At 39.1% G+C, this 15,864-nt stretch overlaps 1 protein-coding gene across 7 annotated transcripts in view; it reads left to right on the forward strand.

Annotated features, from left to right (window-relative positions):
- The window catches only part of LOC127572194 (E3 ubiquitin-protein ligase RNF38), a 301,536-nt gene that overhangs the window by 208,650 nt on the left and 77,022 nt on the right, over window positions 1-15,864 (forward strand). The window contains exon 1 of one of the 7 annotated variants that reach the window (XM_052019115.1): window positions 352-593. The exons of the other annotated variants lie outside the window; for them this stretch is intronic. The gene's annotated coding sequence lies outside the window, so the exon portion shown is untranslated. Of the gene's footprint in view, window positions 1-351; window positions 594-15,864 lie in introns of those variants that run through there. 7 annotated transcript variants of the gene reach the window in all.

Here is a 15,864-nt window from a genome sequence, read left to right on the forward strand (position 1 = left end):
TTGTCATTCAGTTTCTCTAACGTTCCCACGGTTCTTTGCCATGTAAACACATCTTTGTTTTCTAACTTTGCTTAGTTCTGATGAAAGATCATCAACGTGACATGTTGCCTATTTCTCGTTACATGGTCACTGCTTGACTTGCTGAATATTTCCAGCTTCTTCCCTGTTTGTTTCAGGTTTCCAACAGCGGCAGTTTTTTGCTTGCTTTACAAATACAAATACTTGGAATTCAAACCTAAATCGTAGCAGTGCAAGTGTAGCTGCCATTTGCCCTTTAAGTTGACAGCCATGGTAACACCCGCTAGGCGTCCCTGCTACCCCCGCTCCTGCCCTTTTCAAAAATACTTAACTGGCAGCATAAATCAGTGGGACCTGCTGGGGCGAGGCGCAGGATCGTATTCCGATGACGTCATCTGATCTGCACGGCCGGCCCCGGGCCAGTCCATCGTCTCTTGGGTGTGTGGGGGGAGGTTGGAACGAACCAAGAGGCGGCGGCGGGGAGCGCAGATGGGGTCGGCCAGGCTCGAGCAGTATGCGGGAGCTGGGAAGAAGACGGGAGAACGGGCACAACGCGAGTAACTCGTACACAATAGGTACGGATAACCGCGACAGAATGGAAAATATAACAAACTTCACGCACTTGACCTCTCTCCTCCGCCTCGTTCGGTGCTAAAGGACTTGCATGACTCTGCCAAGCAGTTTCATGATCAAAATTAATAATAAAAAAAACTAGTTTACTCTGAAGCAGGCCCGGGCCTGTGCTTTTGAAAATATCTGTGTACCTCCTCCCTCACACAATGACCACACGGAGGGTTGCCGGCGATCCTTTCTTGTGTTGGAATTAAAAGCGGCGGCCCACTTGGTTCGTTTGTTTGTGTGCGAGCTTTTAATTTGAAAAGTTGCTAACGGCTCCGGTGCGGAACATTCCCGGGCAGTGGGGCGGGGGCTCCGTGCGGACCCCCCAAAGCTCACGCTGTGAAGGCGCAGACAAAGGAATCCGCAGTGGCTGGCGGCTGGTCCCGACTTGGTGGTTGATGCGCAGGGGCAGCGGGAGGGACCCGTCCCCTTCCCCTCTCTCTGCCTCCTGTGCGCCGCGAGTTGTCCCGGATGAGTTAATTATGTGGTCGGTGGGGAGTGACTGTAGCTTGACGTCCCGTCCATTCTGTTTCTTTAATTTTTAATGGAGACTGAAATGATGATAGAATGACTGCAATCAGCAGTTGCGAGGTTGCTGTTTATTATATATGCGGTGTAGTGTATCAGTTGCACGGCCCACCTTATCTCGATGGCAACATTTTATTAAGACCATTTTCTGCTTTGGATGCAAAATTTCATGCAATCTGCTTATTTGCTCTGCCGCCGCCTTTGACAGTATTTTGCAGGCGTTGTAGTGTTTTAATTTTGGAGGGAGGAAATAATTATTCTCTGCTCTTCATATTTGATTTTTATTTTATGTAAAACATGCTACTTACCCATTAATACTGATTACAAATATTCAGTGTTGTAGTGATCTAAACCGTAATAGTGTCAAATAAAATTTTCTACAACTTTATGCAGTGCCAACCTTTTAAAGCTGCATTTGAAGAAGCTTCGCTGAGATTTTAAGTGTGAGAGTATTCATCTCTGATTAAGGTTTATGAACTTCTTCCCTCCACCCCAGATTTGTCAGCAAAGTACTTGACGTTAAATAAATACTAGTGAATAGTCTTTTTTTTCTAATGGGCTATATGAAGGAAGACGATGTGGGGCCAAAATGTGTAGTCCTGGCGCTGGTTCCCTACTTTGAACATCTGCCCACGTTTTTTGGGGACTTTTGCACAATAATGTGGTTATTGCAAACAGCACGTTGTTTAGATTAACCCTCTACTTTATTGGAGCAGGTTAATCAAAACAATGCCTCTTTAGTGAAATGTATTGAAGAATCCTTGCTGAAGTGTGCAGTGTAACGTCAGATGTTTATGTCAGTGTAGGTGGTATACAAGATGCAAAAATGCAGGGAAAGGGTGGGCTGACAGGAGATAAAAAATAATTGTTGGGAGATTTTAATAATTATAAATGAATGTCTTTACACTACAAGTTAATTTTCAGAGCTAGAGAGCTGGTTTGTTATTAATTGAGAAATATTGCTTCTGCTTAAAAAGCCAATTGTTTACTATTGCTATCTTATTTTGTGAATAAAAATTTCAAGTATATACTCTTTGAATGCTAAATTTCTTGTTGAGACACCCTTCAGCTAAGGTTGATGAAGAGCAGGGAAAATGGACAACTTCCTCATTCTTGAGGAAAATGGTTCCATTCAAGCATGGTTTCAGCCTGCACTTATTGTCGAATCACATGCTGTAAAGAGCATTGGGACATTTCACCAAGTTGAGCAGTGGGGAAGAGATCATGTGTCAAATATGATACCAAGTTTGTGAACCATCTTGGTCAGCCTTGAAACAGTTGTCAAGGAGAGGGATAAAATCAGCAGCTGGGTTAGGATTTGTGATGAGGACTGAAGTTTTACCTATAAAATATTGGTCCTGAATTAGCTGTCATTCGCAAGCCATCTGTAATTACTGCAGACTGTATGACAAGATTGCACCTGTCTTTCATTTATTTCCTTTAGCCAACCTTTTGGAAGGAGCAAGCTCCATCTTTGGTGGAGTATTGAATTGAATTATTAAAATGAAATAAACACCTAAATGGACTTGATTTTTTTTTAAATGGGGAAAAATATTAATCTTAATCCCTCATGTTTGTTCTGGAAAAGAGCACCGTGTCAGGTCTAAGCAGCTGGGTGTAGTTGTGAAATCAATGGTAAAGAGTTGCCAGTGTATGAACTTCCACATTCATGTATGCCTGTTAAAAATCTGGAATATGCTGGCCATTCTGCAGGGAAATGCTGCAGAGGAACTGCTGGCAGTTCCTTGCAATGTCCAATCAATTAAAGCTTGGGTGAGTTGGAAAAGAATACACATTCAGTATTAGAATACAGAGCTTATGTGCCATTTTCTTAATATCTTGGTTTGGAACCTTTTGCGTATGGTGATGGATTGATACATTTGTTTGACACCCATTGACCAAGACAAGTGTGGATTTCTTTTGAATTGTGAGGGTGAAAGATCTGTTCACAGAGAGTACTTTCATTTTAAATGCTCCTCCGTGCATTTCAATAAATAATCATATCACCACATAGCTGGATATGGACTTGTAAAATATTTTTGGCCCCATCGGTATCTGGAATTTGGGATCTTTTCTATGAAATGAGTTGTTCAGAATTTTAGGTTAGGGAGTGCCTAGGTTGCAATATTGTTTCCTAAAACAAGCAAGGGTTTATTGAAGGCCTGAGTTTTGCATAAATGTAGTGCTGATTGTATGTATATACACAAATTGCCAAGAGTAGTGCTAGAGCATAAACACTTAACGTATTCAAGATCTTCCCTTGTATTACAAAGGAGGCAATTTTCCATTTCAACATAGAAGCATACAAATTAGAGTAGGCCACTTGGCCCCTTAAGTCTGTCATTCAATAAGGTCATGACTGATTTGATTGCAAATTCAATTTTGTATTCCTGCCAACTTCAGTAACCTTTCACCCACTTGTTTATCAAGAATTTGTATAATTCTGCCTTAAAAGTATTCAAAGACTCTGTTTCCACCACCCTTTTGAGGAAGAGTTCCAAAGACTCAAGACCCTTGGGGAAAAGTTCACCTCGTCAGTCTTAAATGGATCATGCCTTATTTTTAAGAATTGACCTCTAGTTCCTGTAGTTCTGTATTCTCCCAATAGGAAATATCCTCTTCACATCTGTCAATTCCAGTCAAGTAGTTTAATGCCTCCAGTGTGTACAATCATAGAAATCTGTAATGTTACTTTTTATCATTGCCTACTTATAAAATTAGACACTGTCATACTTTATCCAGGAAAATGGGATGTTTCTTTGTCCAGATAATATCTCCTATTTATCATTCTGAACTAGTTAACTAAAAATCTGCAGAAATTTGCTATTCTATTGATTTAGTCTGTTGATATTTTAAGTTTTAATATCCAGTCTAAATATGTTTTTCAGTGATATGATTACAGGGTTTTGCAATAAGAAATGATTAGTCATCCAGTGTTAAACATATTTATTACCCAAGTTGAGAGTACAACCGAAATATTTTCATGATAGTTTTGAATATTGTTTATTAGTTTGACGACAGCAGATAGAGTCTGTGGCAAATTAGTATTAGTGCAACGCAAACTTCCAAGGAGTTATTCAACTTTCAGTCTCTAAGGTTGTTATTGGCCGTCTGCTTGATTTCTTTATATTGCCTCTTGGGCATATATAAAAAATGCAAAAGATGAACATAAAACTGCACTATTATATGGTATGAATTCATGTAGGTGATTTTTCCTGGAATATTTAACTATCATAAACATTGTTCCTAGTTTAAAGTACTTAGAAAAATGCTAATCAAACAATCTTAATTTAATTGCTGTAAATAATTCAACTTTCTTCTGAGTAACCACAGTTATTTAATCAATTTTTTGCCTGGAATACAATTAATGTTCTGCGATGGTCCCTTTTGTAACCAAAAGAAGCCGTTGAGCATTTAAAATATGTTTGTAGTTTATGCCTTCATTATTTTGCTAATTCTACATACGCATAAAGCAGGTTGGATGATATGTTTATCAAATATTCAGCTTGATTATTCGAGCTTTGTTGGTTTCCTCATAAGCAAACAGACTTACTTCAAAGTAAGGGAAGGCCATAGCTTAGAAATAGAATTATGGATTCACAAATATGTTATCCAAGGGTGAATTTTAATGCATTCATTGTAATAGATCAATACATTGATAGTGACTTGATACTTTGACAGTAACTTCAAAGGAGCATCTTTGAGAGGATTTAAGATGAACTAAGTAATTTTTAAAGTGAATAATTCTAATAGCTCTTTATCAGCAGACCTTTAATATTTGTCAAATGTCTTATAATAATGTATGTAGCACTGAAATGTGACACTGCAAACAAAACAAAAGAATTTCTTTCACATGATGTCATTGCAGCAGAAGTCGTTTAGGCATAAAGACAGTCTAGTTAAGTATCATGCTGATCTCAATAAGCATATGATTTTATAATGGATATTGTAAATAAAAAGATTGTCTTATGCCATATTTCAAGGTTTTGTAAGTCATTTTCTTTTAAGTTAATTATATTTTGTAAGCAGTTGGGTTTAGAACATCTCTTGAGACGAAACCCATTTTCTGGTGTGGATGGTGCATCTGGATTGCTTTTCACATGGAGGTGGATGCTATTAGACAGTTTTGAAACTATACATGAAATTGTGCAATTATTTTAATTCTGTCTTTATAGTCTGCAGGTAAAAGATACTCCTCATAGTTTTATTTTGCCCTGGCCAGGACCACCTCTCTGTTCTTCTGACACATCAAGAGTGTAACTGACTTACCTTTCACCTGAAATACTAACTCTGATTCTCTTTCCAGAGATGCTGTTTGACTTGCTGAGTATTTGCATCACTGCTTTTATTTCAAGTTTCTAGTGTTCTGCACTTTTATTTTCAATAGTTGTATTTATCATCTATTTTATAATTTCCTGCCTTGGAAAATGAGATGAAGTGGACAAGTTGGGTCAAAGGGTCTGTTTCTGTGCTGTATATATCTGTGCTGATTAACAGATGCATCTTGATGGGTTTCTATTGAAAAAGCTGAATTTGTTTCGAAAATACATTTTTTCTACTCATTTTGTTTTACAAACTGTTGGAGAAGTGTGAAATAAGAAAATATAGAAAATTAGATCAGAAGGTGGTTAATATGAGCAACCAAAGAGTAGTTCTTGGAGGGCTTGGAAGTTGGTACCACTGTCCCCTCGTGGCTTTTTCTGTATATCGCTGATTTAGATATAGGCATAGTAAGTATCTGAATTTGCAGACAATATAGATTCCAGAGGTGCGCTAACTAATTCTGATAATTATGCTGTAAGAGATGGTTAGTAAGATGATGAAATGAGTAAGACAAAAAGTGTTAGTATTGTAAATTGGTATTTCTTGTTAAAATTTATGAAATACTTGTGGGATAGAAGCTGTCCTTGAGCCTGGTGGTACGTGCTCTCAAGCTTCTGTATCTTCTGCCTGATGGAAGGGGGAGAAGAGAGAATTACCATGGTGGAAGGGGTCCTTGATTATGTTGGCTGCTTTCTTGAGGCAATGGGAAGTGTAGACAGAGTCAATGGAGGGAAGCCTGGTTATCCTGATAGACCTGGCTGTGTTCACAACGCTCTGCAGTTTCGAGCAGAGCATTTGCCATACCAAGCTGTGATGCATCCAGATAGGGTGCTTTCTATGGTGCATCTCTAAAAGTTGGTGGGAGTCATCAGGGACATGCCAAATTTCCTTAGACTTCTGAGGAATTAGAAGCATTGGTGCGCTTTCCTGGCCATAGTATCTACGTGGCTGGACCAGATCAAATTGTTAGTGATATTTACACCCAGTAACTTGTTCTCAACCATTTCCACCTCAGCGCCATTGTTACAGACGGGTGTGTACTCTGCTGTCTTCCTGAAGTGAATGGCCAGCTCTTTTGTTTTGCTGACATTAAGGGAAAGGTTTTGTCTTGACACCATGTGACTGGGCTCTCTATCTCCTTCCTGTACTCTGTCTCATTGTTGTTTGAGATCTGGCCCACTACACTGGTGTCATCTGCAAACTTGTAAACGGAGTTAGAGCAGAATCTGGCCATGGAGTTGTGAGTGTATAGAGAGTACAGTAAGGGGGTGAGGATGCAGCCATGCAGGGCACTAGTGTTAAGGATAATCGTGGCAGAGCTGTTGGTGGCTACCCTTATTGATTGTGGTCTGTTGGTCAGAAAGTCAAGGATCCATTTGCAAAAGGGGTGCCTAGTGCTAGATCTAGGAGTTTGGAGATGAGTTGGTTTGGAATTATGATATTAAAGGCAGAGTTGTAGTCAATAAATAGGCATCTGACATAGGTGTCTTTCAGAGAAGAGTGTTGGGCCAAGGGGATGGTATCTGCCATGGACCTGTTTCGGCAGTAGGCAAATTGCAGTGGGTCAAGGTTGGCTGGGAGGCTGGAGTTGATGTGAGCCATGACCAGCAGGTGGGACCCTCAGATTGAAGCAGGGAGAGGTTAAAGAAGTCTGCAAATACACCCGCCAGCTGAACCGCGCAGGATCTGAGAATGCAGCTGGGGACTCTGTCCAGGCTGTTGCTTTCCACAGGTTCACTCTCAGGAAGGCTGATCTGATGTCTGTAACAGTAACCTTGGGTACAGGTGCATTGGAGGCTGTCAGGGCGGGTTGTGTCATTTCATTGACCTTCTGTTCGAAATGTGCATTGAATGCATTGAGCTCTTACGGAAGCGATGTGCTGATGCCAGCAATACTGCTCGACTTCACTTTGTAACCCGTTTATAGCATGCAAACCTTGCCACAACCGACGGCTGGTCTGGGACTCTATAAGAAACAATTGAAGAACTGTCTGCATTTTAAGTTACAAGGTAAAGACAGAATTTTAAGGAAATTGAGATGGTGCAGTGCAGATTCTGCATAGTAGAAAGAAATACAAGTACAGGAAAAGGTAACAAAAAATTGGATTTAATTTCATTGGAACAGAGAAGATTTGGGGACTATTTAATAGTAGTATTCCAAATTATAAAGATTTGGTTAACTTGGGCATCTATAACTAAGGAGGCACTGACAGGATTAAATACAAGAGAGTTAGAGGAGATAAGAGACAAAATATTTTTTACATTATGCTGTAGAATGTTCTCAATTGTAGTTAACATGTTCGATCAATACAAATGCAAATTAATATGATAATATTTGTCCATTGGCCTGGATTTTCTGGGTAGTGTTGCTGCTGATCTACATACCTGTACTTGCGTGAATCCTCCTGCAATAATGTTCTATCAGAAGACTCAGTGGTAAAGTCCCACTGATGTTACTGCTGTCACGTTTTGAGGGGTGGAGTTTGTGAAAACAGACTAAGCCCTGCTCTCAAAACTGTTTTGCTACAGCTGGCCCCCTAGCTTAGTTGCCTATAAAACCTGTTGAAAACATTCAAAAAATGAAGAGCTATTACACTTTAAATATACAATGTGTAAAACAGTTAAACAGTTAATTTTAATAATTCAAGATACCTAAATTATTGATATTCTAAAAGTATCAAAACATTTTAAAGTTACACTTAACTTGACAGCCCTATGTAGCATGCATTACTTTCATATTTGAACCACATCAGCATTTAAAAATTGTTAAGACGGATGATTAAATATATAATGAATGAAAGTATATGGGGACAAGGTGGACGTCAGAAACGATTCTTGCAGACAGAGGATGACCAACAATCTGAAGCTGTTGAGTTAAATATTTTTATTTTTCTGTAATTTATGGAAGCTAATACCCATGCCTCAGCATATTTCAGAAGCATGCATATGAAGACCAGGTATTTCATGACTGTTTCTAAGTCTGAGCCAAAGGTATAATGTTATTTACTTCTCAGTGTTTGTTTGAAATTGTGGAATTCTTAAGAAGCAAATCATTTGTATCAAAAACTGATAAGAAACTACTACAATTTTATAAAAGAAATAATTTTAAAGTAGTTTTAGTTTGATCTATTAGAAATTATAATGCTCCTGTAAAGCTTTTTAGATAAATTAGATTGGTGTAAAAAATCATGTAAAATTATTTGTGGTCATGTTAACCTACAGATAAATACTGTAATATATTTTCTCGCATTGCTGTCACCCACTCGGATGTAAGTGTTCAAAAAGCAGATAGTCAAGTAAATCATTACTTTCCTGGATTGTGAAGCTGAGATGTACATTTTAAGTAGGAGAGAGATGGAACACTTCAAATTTGTTTGACTATGTTCCACTGCCTGTTATGCAAAGGGATATCAGTTTAGATTGTGCAGCTTTTTTTTCTGAATGTTGTCTTTTACGTTCTTTACTCCTATTGCATGATTCTCCAGTTACAAATGCCTACCAGATGACAAATTATTTTAAATGTTTAATTGCATATTTCTGTTATGTATCTGTATATTGTAGGTATTTAAAATAAAATCAGTAATTCCCAAGAAGTTCTACTTTGTGATAATCTTAGATTATGTGTGTTCAATTTCCAAACACATAGAGAACAACTTTTATTATGCTTTAGCGTGGCTTAAAATGTTATCTGGGTGAAATATAGGCAAGTATTTATTGTTTAATAGTTTTTCTCTTCTCATTCATATTAATTTTTAGCTGTATGATCTGTGTCTGCTGAGGATTCTGGATTTCCTTTTTAATTCATAATTCTGTACGTTGTATTTGGGGTCAAATATAATTACTGAAGTACTCACAAAACTTCTTTAATTTCATTTTTATTTCATTATATTTCATGTTTCAGGGTCTGAGTGTCACTGGCAAGGTCAACGTTTATTGCCCATATTAAACACTCTTGAGAAGGTGGGGGTGAACTGCCATCTTGAATTGCTACAGTCCTTTTGGTGATGGTGCTCCCACTGACAGCACTGTTGGGTGGTGAGTTCCACGACTTAGACTGGCCATAATGAAGGACCAATGATGATTTCCAAATAAAGATTGTGCTGTTTAGAGGGGAACCTGCAGTTGGTGATGTGCAAACTCTTGACTGAGTTTGGCAGGCCATCCTTGTGAGCTCTGTGATGTTGGCAGATTATGCAGCAAAGTCTTGTGACTTAAGCTTGCAGATGACTTCACTTAGTTTCACAAATGATTGACATGAAATCCTTGGTGGCTTCATAACCCCACCGTTTGCACCCAAAAAAGGATATAACTGATAAAAGTCACCAGTAATCATCAAGGAAAAAATTGGGATTTCAGAAAACTTCAAAAATATTTAAAAAGTTAAAGTTAAATACTATCTGCATTTAGTTAACTTGCCCAAAATAACTCTACCTCATTAGGTGTTATTTTATGCAAATAATTATACAAGTACAGCGATTTATAAAATTCACTCACTGTACTATCCCACCCCATTCCTGAGTCCTAGAATGAGACAGGAAAAAAAAACTGGGAATGGCAGGGGTCTCACTTAGCGAGAAGTCTTGCGCCACTTAGCAGTCCAGTTACAATAAAAATGTTGCCAAAGCTGGTTTGGTGAATGGCCATTGTAAAGGCTGGGCAATTCTAGCTTTTAGTAGTGTAGCAATTAACTCCAGTAACTACCAGTTGGTGGGTCTGAACATCTGACCCCTTGGCTTTGTTTGATTTATGTTTTCTCGTTACATGATCCATTTGATTGGTTCTTCAGTTTGAAGTGATTTGGATTTTATATGGAAATAGTGGCAAGTTCTAATCTTGATAAAGCAGTATAAGATGTAATGCTGAATTGTTATTGTTTCACTCTGGCAAGTAGGACAATAAAATAGCTTCAATAGATTCGCTTTTTCCTTATCGTTCATTCTTCAGGTCAGAAGTAGGTACAGTTTTGCTGGCTTCACCTCAGAATAAATATGTGTTTGTGGTAGTTTCCTTGTTTTCCTTACTTCCAAGCTGTTTGGCATAGAAATTTCATTTTCTGAAATGAAACAGTATTTTGCAGTTAATTCATTGTTCTGTAGCTGTACTTGTTAGTTAGCTATCACATTGAGGAAAAATTATTATATTATACAGGCATATTCAGTTTGAAATAATGTCCTTACCTATTGTTGATTGAAGGTAGTTTCTGGAGCTTGAGTCAAAATCATAATTACGAAACATTTAGTGCCACAAAATAAAACGAGCTAGCGTTTGAGAGAGCGGCAGGATGGATGAGGATGTATTTGCCAGATGCAGGCATCTTCTGGTTGGTGGGAACAGGGCATTTTGTGTACCTTCCCTTCTCCCGCCCCTGAACCACAACAATGAGGCTGGGTAGAGCTAAGCAGAGCTGGGAACACTAAGTAGACTTACTCGCTCTTCTTCTGCCTGCTCGCTCTCCCATCACAGCTGTGTCTGTGATCCTCTCCCACATTTTTTATTCATTTCCGGGTTATGAACAGTTCTCAGGAACGAAACCATGGGGACTGCCTGTATTCTGTTTGTTCCCCATGATTACTTCTGTATTGTGTTGTCACCATTTTGTACTTGGAAAGATTAAACCATATCTTGCAAACTTGCCAGTGGTTTCATTTGACTCCTACCTGAGTTTCGGAAACTTCCTAAGTATGTGAATATATTGTCAAAGAATAATGGGCCTTTCCATTGGAATATAAATGCTGCTTTAACCAAATGTGGCCAAGTTTATATTTACTCCAGTCTCAGAATGCATGATTCAAAACTGTCTTGTCCTTGCTCCAAGTCCTAAAACGTGGTTGATGGTTAGTGCGCATTTGGTGGGCTGAAGGGCCTATGCTCTATCTCTATGATTCATAGATGATGAGGAATTTAAAAAATAGATACTGGTAAATATGGCAATTTTTAACACAAGATCATTAAAATTGTAGTCATATGAATGACTTGGTGAAGATCTGTTTTGATGGTGTTGGTTGCCCTGCAGATTTTTTGCTACATAGCCGTTTGAAATCTGCCACCTGTATGTAAGAGCAATGCATTCAGTCCTATATGCCAGCTTTTTCACTGCAGCACTGCAATTATTTTTCTGTCAAATATTGATAAATCTTCCTGATTGAATCTGCCTCCACTGCCCTGACAAGTAATGCATTCCAGATGCTGATCACTTGTAACATTAAACGGTTTATTCTCCTGTTTCTTTAATTCTTTTCCCATTCAGATCTGCATCCAGAATGTTGATTTTGGCTTTGATTAGGATCATTTTAGTGTTACGCTGGGGTGAGATACCATATTCAGTAGCAGAGCAATTAAACAAACAATTTGGTTGCCTTCACAGAAGAGGGCACAAGTAACTTTCCAGAAATATTAGAGACCTGAGAATTTAATGAAGGTGAGGAACTGAAGGAAATTAGTATTTGTAAGAAATGGAACTGAAAGCCAATAAATTGCCAGGTCCTGATGATTTGCATTCTGGAGTACTAAAGGAAGTAGCTTTGGAAATGGTGACTACATTAGTTATTATTTTCCAGAATTCTTTAGATTGTGGAGTAGCTCCAATAGATTGAATGCTGACAGATGTAACCCCACTATTTGAAAAAGGGATAAAAATAAAGGGGAGCTACAGTCTGTTAACCTAACATCAGCAGTAGAGAAACTGCTAGAGGTTATTATAAAGGATGAGATGACAGGCCACTGTGAAAATATCTGAAATTAGACAAAGACAATGCAAATTTTTGGATGGTAAACCTCTGGACTGTACTACAATATAGGGCTGCAGAGGCTGTCACTGAATGTATTTAAGCAGGTGGATAAATTTCTAAATGCAAAAGGCATCAAGGTTTATGGGGAGAGAATGGGGATACAATATTGAGGTAGTTGATCAGCTATAATTGTATTGCATGGTAGTGTAGGCTTGAGGGGCTGACTGGCCTACCTCTGTCCTATTTTCTGTTTCTGTGTTTCACCCTGATCAGATAATATCAGGAACATAATAGAAATAGCTGTAAATAGGGAATTCGAAGAGAGGAAGGAACCCAGGAAAATTACAATCACCAGAGCAGTGGTATTGAGCAATTTTGATGGAACTGCAGGCTGACAAGTCCTGATGGACTTCATCCTGTGGTCTTAAAAGTGCCTTGTAAGATCGTTGGTTTTAATTTTCCAAAATTTTCTAGATTCGGAGAGGTTTAATTAGATTGGGAAATAGAAAATGTAACCCCTTTATTCAGAAAAGGGGGACAGAAAGCAGGAAAATGCAGGCCATTTCGCTCAGACAATAATGGATTTCATGTCCTTGGGAAATCTTCACTTCACAGCTTTTTAGTCTCCTAGCCCTGCACAACCTGCTTCTACTCGCTGCCCAAGATCCACAAGCAAGACTATCCAGGTACACCCATTGTTTCAGCGTGCTCTTGCTCCACTGAACTTATTTCTTCTATTCCTTCTCCTCTAGTTCAGGCCATTCCCTATGATGCCTCTCTGCCACTTTGACACTTTCCAATTCTCAGATCCCAATTGGCTCATCTTTACCATGGACCCATCATCGTTGCTGAAAGGCCCAACCTTTCATCAACATGTTCATTCACCTGGCTGAGTTTGTCTCACATTGAGTAACTTCACCCCTGTCACTCTCTCGTGATCAAAGATGAACTCACATGGGCCCAAGCTATATCTGTATTTTTGTGGGATACATATACCAGTCATTGTTTCATTCTCACTTGGGGCTCTCTCCTCAATTCTATTGGTGTTACTTCCTCCACCCAAAATTTCATTACTTTGGAATTTACACTGTGCTCTCACCTTCATGTGGTCCATCTTCGACTCTTCCCATCCCTTTTTGGATCTCTCTTTCTCCATAACAGTGAAGTGCTAGTCACAAACATCTATTACAAGTCTCCAGGCTCCTACTGCTGTCTTGACAATACTTCCTCCCACCTTGCCTCCTGTTGGAATCCATTCCATTTCCCAGTTTTTCTGTCTCCATTGTATTTGGTACAGTGATGAGATATCTTCGTTCTTCATCAACTATGGCTTCCTTCTTACCCTGGTTGACCGAGCCCTTAACCACATGCACCTCTGCTCTCATCACTGCTCCAGGAAAGAGCAAGGATAGAGCTCCCATGATCTTCACCTTCTACCCCACCAGCCTCTACATCCAATGGTTCATTCGTCTCAGTTTCCGGCAGCTTTGATAAGATTCTCCTCCTTTCAGTGTTTAAATGGGTGTGCTCCCTTTGAGACCTTCCAGTTTGCTCTTCTGACCCCACCAGCCACTCCCTTTATGATACTCTCCCATTGGATTCCAGGAGGTGCAACACCTGTCCTTTCTCCTCGTCCCTTCATATACAGGGACCCAAACAATTCCTTCCAAGTAATGCAAGAATTCACATGGACTTCTTCCAATCTAGTGCACTGCATTTACTGTTCACACTATGGTTTCCTCTACATTGGTGAAACATTGCAGATTGGGTGACTGCTTTGTGGAGCAACTTCATTCATTACTGTATGCAGGAGTGACTCAGAGCTTCCTGTTGCTTGCCATTTGAATTTTCTATCTTCCTCCTACTGCTCTGTCTTGTCTCTCTCTGATCTTCTGCACTGTTACATGCCCCCAAAATAAGCTTGAGGAACAGCACCTAATCTTCTGCTTGGGCAAATTGTAGCCTTCCAGACTCGGTATTGAAGTCTACAACTTAAGGTAACTCACTTTATCTATTTCTATCAGTTCTTCTGTTCTAAATCATCCATCTGTGATACTGATTCATTTTTTTTCTCCCATTAGCATATCCTGACCATTGCCTAGAGCCATTTATTTCACAAATTTTATGTTTTGTTCATGTTCTCACTCACTAATTGCCTTCATTTCATCGCATTTGTTCATTTGCTCTCTCTGTCTACTCCCATTAAACCACTGAAAGTTAGCTTGTTATCACATCTTTTCTAGTTATGATGTAGGGTCTTCAACCTGAAGTTAACTCCTTTCTCTTTCTAAAGATGCCTAACCTGCTAAGTGTTCCTAGTATTCTCTGTTTTTATTCCTGACTTCCAGTGGGTTTTTCTTCATTTTCAAAAAAACTAGAGGCCGTTGTGCTAATCTGTCATAGAGAAAATGTTTGAAGCTATTTTTAAAGATGTTATAACAGCACACTTAGAAAAATTCAAAGTATATAGGTAAAGTCAACATGGTTTTGTGAAAAGGAAATCACGTTTGACCAATTTATTATAATTCTTGGAAGAAATTACATATTGTGAATAAAGGGGAACCAATGAATGCAGTATACTTGTTCCAGAAGGCACTTGATCAAATGGTATATCATAGTTACTTCAGTAAATGAAAGTTCATGGTGTAGGAGGTAACGGATTGACATGGACAGATGATTGGCTGGCTGCCAGGAAACGAAGTGGGTATAAAGAGGTTGGCAAGATGTCATAAGCTACCCAGTGATAGGTACTGTAGTGCCAGCTTTTACAATTTTTATAAATAACTTTGGTAAACGTATACTTGCTGATCAGTACAAAATTAAGGGGATACCTATTTAAGTGATGAATTCTTTTTTTCTCTGAGGAGGGCATGGCTCTTTTTTGACACAAACAATGTTTAATCTTTGTCAGAATCCGACTGCATATCCAGCTTCCAAACATGGATTACTTAGTTTTCTGAGAAGTTGCAAACAGAATTGAATGTCATCCAATGAGGATTGAAACAGTCCCACTTCTGACATAATGAAAGTTTATCAGTAATATAGTTGCAGGCTACTGTCAACTTAAATGATGTAGAATTCAGCGTAGGGGAGTGGATGGGGGATAGGAAACTTTCAATTAGTATGGTGGAACTAATAATGTATTTATTGTTGGACAAGCCAGTTGAGTGTGTAACTGGTATTTGAAATTGTGGTGCTGAAATAGTCTTTCCTTTCCTGAAATTGTTTAGTGTTCTTCACTGGGATTTGAGTTTGAATTGACTCAGGTCATCGAGCAATACAGCACAGATACAGGCCCTTCAGCCCAACGAGTCCATGCCGACCAAGGTCCCCACCCAGCTAGTCCCAATTTCCTGTGTTTGGCCCATATCCCTCTAAGCCCCGCCCCTCCATGTACTTATCCAAGTGCTGCTTAAATGATACTATTGTACCTGCCTCAACCACTTCCTCTGGCAGCTCATTCCATATACTCACCACCCTCTGCATGGAAAAGTTGCATCTCTCAGGTCCCTTTTAAATCTTTCCCCTTTCACCCTAAATGTAAGACTGACTGGCCTATAGTTCCCTGGCTTGTCCTTGCTACCCTTCTTAAACAACGGAACAACATTAGCCACTTTCCAGTCTTCGGGAACATCATCAATGGCTAGCA

Source organism: Pristis pectinata, chromosome 7, assembly GCF_009764475.1.
Source record: "Pristis pectinata isolate sPriPec2 chromosome 7, sPriPec2.1.pri, whole genome shotgun sequence".
NCBI classification, from domain to species: Eukaryota; Metazoa; Chordata; class Chondrichthyes; order Rhinopristiformes; family Pristidae; genus Pristis; species Pristis pectinata.